The sequence below is a fragment of the Triticum dicoccoides genome, chromosome 6B (genome assembly GCF_002162155.2).
Source record: "Triticum dicoccoides isolate Atlit2015 ecotype Zavitan chromosome 6B, WEW_v2.0, whole genome shotgun sequence".
NCBI classification, from domain to species: Eukaryota; Viridiplantae; Streptophyta; class Magnoliopsida; order Poales; family Poaceae; genus Triticum; species Triticum dicoccoides.
In genome coordinates this window covers 398,348,675-398,360,922 of record NC_041391.1, presented here as the reverse complement: position 1 = coordinate 398,360,922, position 12,248 = coordinate 398,348,675, and the positions used below count along the sequence as shown (strand labels likewise).

General features: G+C 44.0%; 1 pseudogene; it reads left to right on the top strand.

The window, feature by feature from the left end:
• Positions 1–2,778: 2,778 nt before the first annotated feature.
• LOC119321164 lies at positions 2,779–5,560 on the top strand (annotated as a pseudogene).
• Positions 5,561–12,248: the final 6,688 nt, after the last annotated feature.

Genomic DNA, 12,248 nt, shown 5'->3' with positions numbered 1-12,248 from the left:
CCCATGTGCGTGTGTGTGCATGAGAGAAACATGCAACCCTCCATGCATCGGTCGGCCCCGACCACCCACCGTAACCGGAAACACCCCGATATTTTCCTCGCCCTTGGTTCTACCACGGTTTTTTTCGCCATGGACATCCCAAAGAATGTCATGCAGCTGCGTCTCCGGCCCGCCCAGGACGAAAAGCCCATTTTCTGTCATGATTTTTTGTCATAGAAGTAGGAGCCCACCACATTTATGATGATACCGTGTTTTGTCACAATTATCGTCATAGAAGTGTCATAAGTATGACAATTTTTTTTGTTCGACCCAAAATGTCACAGATGTGTCTTTTTTTTGTAGTGGTGGTGGGTGGGGCGTAAAATTCCCCGCTCTCAGCCCCCATCCCGAGTTGGTATAGTTCAGAGGCAAAGCCTCCGTGATGGCGAGAGACTGTATTAAGTCCAATGCTTCATCTAGGAGCAAAAGTGGGACTGGAAACTGTGGATCTGGTGGGCTGAGTTCGGCGTGGGACAACTAATCGGACCCACTGAGTGCAGACCTCGGCAGTTCGGGATGGTTGCCCAGAGCCAAGTCTAGGATTGCATCTAGGTCTTCGACCGGGAGTTCCACAAGGGGAAGAAGTCCGGCGGGGCTGATGCTCTCTTCTTCAGACAATGAGACCTGCCCCGGATCTAAGGCCGAGGTGGGTATGGGTGTTGACCCCTGGACGGGATCTAACCGGGGATCCGAAGAGCCTTCTTGGCGGGGACATAGAGCGGCGGCCGAGGCCGCAAACCCGTCAAAGACTAGGTGTCCTCGGATGTCAGCAACATAGTTCAGGTTTCCAAACCTAATCTTGTGGCCGAGGGCATAACTAACCTGCTCGAGGTGGCCGATCGAGTTGGCACGAAGCACAAAGCCACCGAACACAAAGATCTGCCCAGGGAGAAAGGTTTCCTTGGACGCAGCATCATTGTTGATGAAGAGGTGAGCCATCGATCCTTATGTCGACGATACAACGGAGCTCTAAATGAAAGAACCAATGTCGGTGTCAAAACCAGTAGGTCTCGAGTAGGGGGGAGGGGCAAGCTGTATGTCTGAGGACCAATGGTAACTATGGACAAAGGACACATTATTTACCCAGGTTCGGGCCCTCTTAATGGAGGTAAAACCCTACTCCTGCTTGATTATATTCGAAGGGTATAGGGGTTACAAGAGTTGATCTACCTCGAGATCGATTTGGCTAACCCTACATTAGCTAGCCTAGCAATGTTGTGATCCTGCCTCCGATCTACCATCCAGTTTATATAGACACTGGAGGGGATTAGGTTGTACAAAGTCGGTTTTAAAGAAAAGAATAACATATCCGGACACCTATACTTGCCATCGACACATATGGGAGTCTCCACCGGACACGAGAGGTGATCTTCTGCCTTGTATCTCGACGTCCCATCAGTCCGGCCCACACCCAACAGACCGGACGCCCGAGGACCCCCTAGTCCAGGACTCCCACAATTACCCTACACGGCTGGTATGTGTCTCGTAAGTCAAGCGGCGTGCTGTAGTCATCACCACCTGTCCACTTCCTGCAACACATATTCGCTTTTTCATCTTTGTCCGCACATAATCGTCCAATCTTCTTCCATCCCTCTTCTGAAACCCAAGCACTAACAATGGCAGAACCGAGCAGCATCCGCCGTGAGAGTGGGTGGAATTCGCTCCCCATCTATCTATCTATCTATACCTATACTAATTAGCGACTCCCTAATAATTCCCACGTTAATTAGAAAATAGGAGCCGTACATCTAATGATGGGACCGAGTTATTACGGTCTAGATTAACCCATACCATTTGCGGCTGAAAAAATTAAGTTCGTCGATTAAACAGACTGATTCACAAAGCCCAGCATTATTTGACAGCTGAGTCAGAAGAAAAGGCCCATAGCGCTCTGAGTCAAGAAAAGGCCTGTAGCGCTCTCCACCTTCTCTTCCATTATATAAAAAAAGAGAGAAACCTCCGTTCACAAAAAAAGAGACCTGAACTAATCGTAATCTCTTTCTCAATCTTATGTCTCTCTCTCTAACTCCCGGGTCTCTCGGCATCTCCTCATGATGACCAGATCCATGCCTCTCAAATTGGAGCAAGGAATTTGGGCATGGATCCTTCTCTCAATCACGTCTCTCTCTTTCTCTCAAACTCTCAGGTATCTTCTCTCCTCACCTTAAATTGCAGCAAGGACTCTTCTATCCTCACCTCAAAATACAGCACGGGGCATGGATCTCCTGCGCTCAACAAGGTTATCGCATTAAAGTTATTTTCCTCATGTGGATCAGGTTCCCCTTCTCACATTGAATTTTTTTTGCTAGATTGGATTCAAAAAAAAAAATCTAAGGATTCAATTTCAAATCTAATCTTCTCACGTATGCTCTTTGGATACGTCATGGAGATCGGCTCGGAGCAGAACTAAGCCCATAAGGCTAGCTTATAAATTAAGCCTGCAGCCTAACATAGACCATCTCAAATCAAGGAGGCTCTGTTCGTTGTCAGCATCGTCATTGGTCAGATTCTCCTGTTAGGTGCGAGGTTGCCTCTGTTTAGTTGCTTTTCACCCAGTTTTTAGACGATTATTTTTTCTATTGGTTCAATCACATTGTTAGGCTTTGCACTTACTATGTCATACAAACTAATCTTTCTTTCCAGTTATAAAGTCTTTGATTTGGCTAAGACTATAACAAGTTCTAATCTTCAAAATTGTGTTCGCTTACAGGTCAAATTATTTTGTTTTCCATTGAAACAATGGCATACGATATGCTCGATGTGATTAACAATGGGAAGGATTCCTGGAAAGTGAAGGTCAGAGTAATTAGGCTATGGGACGCCATTAACCTCAATAACAATGAACTAATTAGCCTTGACATGATACAGCTTGATGAACAGGTCAGTTTATTGGTAAAAGGTTTTTTTCCCAACATAAATAGGTCACTATGATTTAAATACCAATGCATCTTCGCACTGCATTATAATGTTTCAGGGAACTATGATACATGCCAAGGTAATAAAACATATGGTTAACAAGTTCAGGCCATTGATCCAAGAAGGTTTAGTCTACATGATAGCGAATTTTAAGGTTACATCTACCATGAATTTCCGTCCAGTTGAAGGCGACAAGATTATTAACTTCTTGCACACAACTAAAATTCAATAGATTAAGGGACTTAAAAATATCAGAATAGCAGAACAAAGTTTCATGTTTTGTAGTGTTGAAGTTCTTTCCACAAGAGATGGCCAGAGGATGTACTTATCCGGTATGATTGTATTTGTTTAAATTACAAACTTGAATCTTCACCACATATTAACACCATCTTATTTAGCAGATGTCATTGGGGTAGCAAGTTATATAGGGAATATTGAAGAAACGGAGACAACTCATGGGATTTCCAAGATTCGAGATATTGTACTTCGAATTGAGTAAGTACACTTAAATAAAATTGTATTAATAAAATATCATGGCTGCTCATAGTCATGTCTGTTGGAGTATACAGGGATCAAAAAGTTAATATTAGATTGTGGGGTAATAAGGTCGACCAAATTGATGAAGATTCTATGGGACGTGTTGTCATAGTAACATCAACAACTGTCAATCAAGGGTAAGTAGTGTTATGCATGTCTTTTTTGTATTCGAAATTTAATATCAAGTGCTTGCAGAGTACTCGCTGTCATCTAAAGGTGCGACCAAAGTATATATCGATTTGGATACCCCTGAAATAGCTGAGCTCCAAACGAGGTGCAACTGTTTTTCCGCAATAATATGAAGAAATCCTATTTTGTCATGTGCATGGATACTTACCTCATGCGAAAATAGGTATTGCCTGGAAGATGATATCATAGAGGAAACAGAGCCGGAAGCCCACTTGCAAGGAACAATTCAAGAACAAATGCTCTATAACAGAAAGACACTAAGAGAAATAACTGAAATTGCATATGAATCTGAAAAACAGGTATTTATGATTAACTTTTAAATTCTTTTTTCATATGTTTTATGTGCTAATTTAACCTAAGATGGACAGGAAAAGTTCTATACTGCAGAAGCAACCATTAAGTCAACTGATACATCAGATGAGTGGTACTACATATGATGCAGCAAATGTAACAAAAAACTACAAAAAGAAGGGAATCACTTCTACTGTCCAAAATGTGAGGAAGAACCTGAGAAGACATGTCCAAGGTAAATTTGATAATATCTCATGTTTTAGGTAGTAATTTATCCTCCACTAACCACATGTGTCATTTTGTTACTAGGTACAAACTTAAGCTAGAGATATGTGATCATACTGCAACAACAACTTGCACCATGTTTGAGACAGAAGAAAAAAAACTTATTAAGCAATCTGCAAGATTCTTGATAGGTAGGGATGACTGTGATATCCATGAGCAGGCAGAAAAATTTCAGAAAATATGTGGGCAGAGATTAATTTTTCAGTTCAGACTGAATGACTATAATTTCAAGTACGGTTACCAAGATTACACTGTTCATAGAATATTTTTATAGACTCTGAAGAAGATTCATCAGTATAACATGCTAATGTTGAACAGGTATCATCTATTTGTACTACGATGCTCCATAACATTTTGTATATGTGCATGCCATATTTTACAATGAATGTTTATGGAAACTAACTCAATTTGTCATGTTTCTGTAGAACACTACGAAGGGCACTAAAAAGGCTAGGACTAGGAACACATGTCGCGTTGTACATTCTGATGAAGAATCAGAAGAGGATAGCCAGGAGAAAGATGAATGCAAATTCAAGGAATCTAGCCCCAAAAGAAAGCGTACAGTAAGCATTATTGAAGACGGAGATTCCGGAAAAGATGGAACTGAGAATTATTCAAAGACCAGCACAAGGCTTACTGGTGTTGATAAGGGATCTAACAAGAAAGGAATTCAGAATGATAACCATGTAAGTTTCTTTGGTGCATTTTCATGTTCTTTCAGAGTTGTTGTACAGCTCTCTAACTGGTATAAATGTTTCGCAGGAGCAAGTGAACAAATTATCACTTTCAAAAACTATAAAGCAAGAATCAGAGGGTGATGAACTCACTATTGACCAGACTAAAAGGGGTAGGAGACGGATCACAGGTCGTGCTGCAAATCTTGACGATGAATCAAAAGCTGAAGGTGCTCAGGAAATAAACAAATCCAAATCTATGGAATCAAGCCCCAAGAGGAAGCGTGTTGTAACACGCCAATGCACCAGTGTTGATAACAAACCAGTAAACAATCACCATGAAGAAAAAACAGAAAAGGAAGGTAATCAGGAGCACAATGATTCAAGGCCTAGGACAAGGCTTAGTTGTGTCGATAAAAAAACACTGAGCAAAGGCATTCAGAAGTCTGGTGTATTAAGGACTCGAAAGACAAGCCACTAATTAGTGGAGATCCATTAATTAGGATGTAGTACAATAGATGGGAGCATCACATTTGTACTTTATATGTATGCATTAGGGACGTGGCTCTAAAGTTACAGAGCAATTGAAGAACCAAGATCATTTTCTCAATTACTATAAACTTTTTCTTTCTTACATAGCCTACCAATCATAACCAATTTCACAAATAATACTAGAAAATACTGGAACAAGTAATTTCGTAGCTGCATCTGCCAGCAATTTCCTTGATGGCTCCTCTACCATCGTCTCCCAAGTACACTTTACAGCAAGATGCAAACATACGCTGCTCAAATTTATTTAATACACAGAGGAGATGTAAGGCAAAGGGAGATATGCACCTGTTCGTGCAAACGCACAGTAAATAGGAAAGATGCATACTGAATGGATAAGATAATGCCACTTTCTTTGGTAGATGGATATGAGTTGCCAGCGCTGCTGCTGCATGAGGAAACTCCGCTCAGCAACGCGGGCGCCGGAGAAGATTGCAGCTTCGGCCGAGACGGCGTACCACACCGCAAAGGGGAATGGCCAGATGGCCGGTGCTCCGGCCGGCGATGTAATGCGATTCGCCGCGGAGGACTACAGAAGGTTAATGATGCACGCACTGTCCATGAGATCCACCGGCGAAGCCGCTCTCATGGCGCCAGTTAGAGGGGCGCGCACTAGACACGACGGCAGCGCCGACCGCGGCCGCCGAAACCCGCCGCCCATGCTAGCAAAAATCTGTGACTAATAAAAATGCGCACATATAAATGGACATCAGCCACAGTGTAACTCACTACAGAAAATACAAGTTCTATTTCAGTTGACTATATGGGATCAATTTTAGTAGTAACTAACAAAAAAGAGTAACGAAAATCAGGATAATTAGTTTTATCTTCCTGGCAATTCTATTCTAAATGGACATCACAACTCCCTACAAAAACTACTGTCTAAATACATCCAGTTCAGCGTCACGTAATTCCGAAAAAATGAGTATATTACACAAAATGAAACTCATAAAAAGAAAATACAGATGATAGCAAAATCTAATTGTTGAGTATACAATTTACCCAAAGAGTTTTTGAAGGAGTTCTAGAATTGATCGAGCAAAGTAGTAAGTTTGGGATATATGATAATATTCTTAATTTTTATCTCAAGAAAAAATATTAACAAAAATTGGTTTCTCAAAATAACATACTTAGCAATATTTATATCCAACGGTACATCCATTAAGGCCACAAAAAATCATAGCAAAAAAACAGAAATCATAGCAAATTCTAATTGTGTAGCATACAATTCACCAAACAAGTTTTTGAAGAAGACCTAGAATTGATCGCTATCGAGCAAAGTACTAAGGTTAAGGAATATCCTAATTTTAAATTCAATCTCAAGGAACAAATTTATAAAATACATTGTAGTTTCTCAAAAGAACAAGTTTAGCAATCTTTATATCCAAGAGCACGTCATTAAGACCATAAATAACCTTGCTTTCCATGAAAGTTTATGTTTTACCTCACAATAAATATGCTAGCCCGTGCAAACGCACGGGTAGACGACTAGTAGAGGTAATCAAGCTCATTATTTCGCGTGTGGATAATCTCAGTACCATGCCGCTCACCGCGTGCTCGTCGGGGCTATACTGTTTACTCAAAGCCCTCAGGCCAGAGCTTTTTAAGCCAGCTCCTTGCTTGCTGATGCCACCTGATCTTCATCAACAGCGTGTGATGCAGCATAATGATCGTAGGGTGGCGAGCATCAACCCCCTTGACTGCGATCCGATCCCCGTCACCCTCACCTACATTAATGGTATGTACTGGGTCGGGATGAACACGTCTTGGATGGTGCTCATCGAGGGTCACGACAGCTGGATGCTCGTGGAGGTCTATACCCGACGATTGATCCCCCTTCTTTCGATTAACACTGCACTACTTTGGCACCGCGGCCCAGAATACTCGGAATCTTACAGTAGCCAACATGATACCAAGTTTGATTTGCTCAAGGTTGTAATCTGCCAAGTGCCCACAAGATCTGTGAATTATAAAGACTTCAGGCTAATTGCGTTCTTCAACTGCGGTCTCGCCTATCTGACAGGTCACTGCGGTAAGTGGATAAATCTGCACGTCCATCGTAGGATCATACATCCTCCATGGTTCTCTGATGCCATTGAACACAAGGGCTTCATTTAGCTGTCGACTCCTTCTATGGCTGGACGTATTGCTGGCCTACTCCAGTCATCGCTACAAACGGCTGTTACAGCAGTATGTTACTTTCTTATGATATCATGATGGCTTGCTTATATTACTGTCAACATTTTCTGAAAAATATTCATGCTCATAACATATTGTTCTTAAGATTGGCTACAGTAAGAGCCCTTTTCGATTTGACGCCAACTTGATATGATGTTGTAGGCCGCCTGGTGTCCCTACCCTTCCTAATCCCATAACCTTTCAAAGAAAAGTGGCATGGCAGTTGCAGGTGGTTCCTGGCTCGATCAGACGATGAACAAATGATTGATGATTGTTCGCATGTACCGGACGTGTTGTTTCGCGGAACGCAATCACAGTCACTGCAAGGTCTTTGAGTAGGATCCCAGCTTCTCTGGGCCTTCGGGAATTTTTGACTGGAGGCTGGTAAGTAGCTTTGGTACACGCTCTCCGTTTCTCGTACTAAATTATCCGATTAACTAGGAGATAACCGACGGCAAGGATCATGATGGCAGCGCAGTTTCGTTCATCAGGCAAAACTGTGTGTACATAGTGTACCATGTGTCTCTGCTTGCACCATACCCTGATATGTGCCGCCACGCTCTGCAGCCCAAAGTAGGAGAGAGGGTCGCAAGTATCAAACTTCGACCTGCTGGCTGGAGTTTCCCCCGTCAGACACCCATCTGGTTCAAGCCGTCAACCAATCTACACAGCTTAATAAATAGTAACGTCTAATTGAGCAAGTTAGTTAGATGCGTACACTTGGTGTAGTAGGATCTTTATTTAGTTTGATGCATATAGTTGTTCTTTTTTGGTATCCCTTTTGTAATGATGGCTGATGTTTGGTTTGGAACAGAGAGCTGCATCTTTACTCTTCTGGCCTGCTTACTGCTTCTGTTGCACCCCCAGCCCTGGTTGCTGCTGCTGCTGCTGTTTTTAATGTACAATCACTAGTATATTTCATCTGTTGGTTGAATAAATGTGTTGTTAGAATGACAAACACAATGTTTTGGAAGTCGTTGCACGGTCTGATCCTTTAGTGCCCCGTACCGTATGTAGTGCATGCTCCCTCCATCCGGAAATTCTTGTCGGAGAAATGAATAAAAATAGATGTATCTAGAACTAAAATACGTCTAGATACATTCATTTTTATTCATTTCTCCGACAAGTATTTCTGGACGGAGGGAGTACTATTTTTGGTACGGAACACATTTTCCACTTGTCGATAACATGCAACCCACTGATGAAGGCCCAATAGACAATAGAGGAGCTCATAATTAACTAGAAGGGAGGCTCTCACATGAATCATGCCCAGGTACATGCTCATAGTCCCTAACATAAGTAAGTAAGTAAATAAATAAATAAATAAATAAAGCTAAATACTCATGCACGAGTTCTTTAAATTCACGATTTGAAAAGTCAAAATTTAACAAGAGGATATTATTTCCTAAGATAGTGTCGTTACATTCAGTCGATATTATTCTTAGGCAAAGATAGCGACCAGTCTTCTTTCTCCCACCATTTTCTTCCTACAACCAGTGGACCCATGCAAATCGAAGTCAACATCGTAAATAGTTCCTGTCCATTTTTATCTTTCGATAAGAATGTCCAACCCAGCCAAACACACTGGCGACATCACCTTATCCTTCGCCTCGGTGCCCTTGCCGCGGCGCCGCCATCCGGCCCTGTCAACATAGTGAATTGAGAGAGGACTGTAGTTTTGAGTATGACAGTATGGACTCACCAGGTCCACTTCCGAACACAAGCAAGCGCCTCTTTTACTACTCAAATGCACCCCTCATTTTTTTACTCCAATCCACCCTGCTGATATCTTGGACCCACATCATTGTCAACATATAGTCAATTAACGACAGAATTGCACAACATATAGTCAATTAACGACAGAATCCACCCAGCAATTTTTTGTTTGGGAAAATAGGTAGCCCACTATTTCTTTTTGAAGAATACCCAAGCTAGGCCTATTTGTTTTCTCTGACTTACTGGGCTGCAAATCTTTCAAGACGAGGAGGGGTGCATTCCGGCCTGGCCAAAGAGTATGGTCAGTATATCTTACAAGTAATATCAAAGGGGTTGCAAATTCCAAAACAATTATAGCAAATGGGCAATTAGTTTCTTTTTTTTGTTCTTCACTGATTTTTTTATTTTATTGGATTTTAACATAACATAGTACTAATTTATTTTTAAATTTGTTTTAGTATGGATACTAATTTTTGAATTAAGAATATTTTGTTCCCCTAGCAAAAATATGTGAATTTGAAAATTTCACACATTTTTTAGTTCAATTTTTTAACCCTGGCACTGTCCAGAAAATGGGCAGCAATTCTAAAAATGGAAAATGGGCTGCAATAAATTCCATATGAATTAGCAAATGAGTAAAATTTATAAAAATAATAGCAAATTGGCTGTACACGCCACATATTTCGAGGCTGACTTGTTTACGCAAGGCTTTGTCAATCAAAACACGATTCTAGTAGTAGTGACAGTTGGATGTCCATCCAACGGTCGACGTGCTTCTTCAATCTCTGATCTTCCTGCTCCATCCGCCTAAACCAGCGCCAACGAGACTGCCTGCTCCCTCCTCTTGTGGCCCACTGTGATGCCGCGCAGGCTTCACCCGCCCACCCTACTCCCTCCGCTGGCCTGGCCGCATGCAATCAACTGCCTCCTTATTACATGAAAAAAATGATTCCTCCCATTGACATCTGGGGCGCACCGGTTCTGAGGCTGACTTGTGGGCTTACTAAGTTGACGCGGACAGAATGCTTTGTCAACTTAGTCAATATGAGTGATTATAGCACCAGTGACCTTACAATGTCCATCCAACGGCCGTAGTGCTTCTTCAACCTCTGGTCTTCTTGCTCCAGCCGCCCAAATCAGCGTCGGTCGTGCCGCCTGCTCCTACTTCCTATGGCCGGCTATGCTGCTATGGAGGTCTCACCGCCCCTACTACTCTCACCGCTAGCCAGGCCATCCCTCTACTCACCACACCCCCTGTTATTCTGCGGCGACGGCAGCCTCACACCGCAGCCAAACTAGTGAACCCTCGTACTCCTCTCCACGTGGGCATCCACTACCGCGTCTTCCTAGGCTCCGCGTCATCCCATTCCTAGGCCTCGCCGTCATCCACTGCCTTGGTGCTCTCGGCGCAGCATGGTCAATGTGGTCAAGGAACGACTTCCATCGGAAGAGTACTGTACATCGAGAGGCTGACTGTTGGGTCCATGGCCGTAGCAAGGAAGTGCAACCTTATTATGTGTAAAAAATTTATTCCTCCACCTGACAGCACAGACCCACCGGAAGGGCATCTGTATTTCGCGAAAAAAACATCCCCCCCGCTGACAGCTCGGAGCCACTGGTTGTATCTTCACACGCAAGGAAGTGCCTCCTTATTACAAAAAATGAAGACCCCCCTGCTAGCTGGGACCCACCATAGTGGGAGGCTGACTTGTGGGCCTACTGAGTTGACGCGGACGGAGGTCTTTGTTAACTTAGTCAATATGAATGATTCTAGCTCCAGTGACCGTACGATGTCCATCCATCGGCCGTAGTGCTTCTTCAACCTCTGGTCTTCTTGCTCCAGCCGCCCAAACGAGCGCCGGTCGTGCCGCCTACTTCTGCCTCTGGTGGCCGGCTCTGCTGCCGCGTAGTCCTGACCGCCCCACCCTACTCCAACATCTGGCCAAGCCATCCATCTACTCACCCACAACCCCTATTATTCTACGGCGACAACAGCCTTACACCGCAGCCGAACCCGTCAACCCTCATACTCCTCTCCGCGTGGGCATCCATTGCCGCGTCTTCCCCAGCTCCGCGTCGTCCCCTTCTTAGGCCTCGTCGTCGTCCACCTCCTTGGTGCTCTCGGTGTGGCGTGGTCAATGTGGTCAAGGAACGACTTCCATCGAAAGAGTACTGTACGTGGAGAGGCTGACAGCTGGGTCCACGGCCGCATCAAGGAAGTGCCTCCTTATTACGCACAAAATAGTGATTCCTCCACCTGACAGCAGGGAGCCACCGGACGGGCCACCGTATTTCACGAAGAAATGTCCCTCCCCTGACTAGTGAGACCCACCAGCTACATCTTCGCACGCAAGGAAGTGCCTGATAGTCGGGACCCACCTGGTCGAAGCGTACGTAGCATTGTCATTCTGGTCGCGAACGTGTACGTACATACTGGTCGATCGGTCTGTCTGCAGGCTGCAGCTATGAACCATGGCCGAGTAAGGAAGGGCACGTGTCGTAATAGGGGCACGCACGTGTCGTAGTAGAGGCGCGCACGTACCATGTACACGTACGTACATCCAGGGTGCAAGGAAGTAAATACGGCCACGTACGTACATACAGGCGGGGTCTCGAATGCCTACTCGCGCATACGTACGGCCAGGGCTCATGTACATGGAGAGGAAGCGACGGTGTCCTGTTCATCAGCAGCCAACCGGCTGCGTCGGAACGGAGAAACTGCATCGTCGTGTTCATCGGGAGGCAACCGGCTTGGACGGAATAGCCGATCGAAACGAGGCCTGGCATACCGTAGAATGGAGGAAACGGCCTTGTGTTTGACCGCCTAGGGTTGAAATGGGATCCTATTCATCGGGAGGGGTATGGCGTACCACA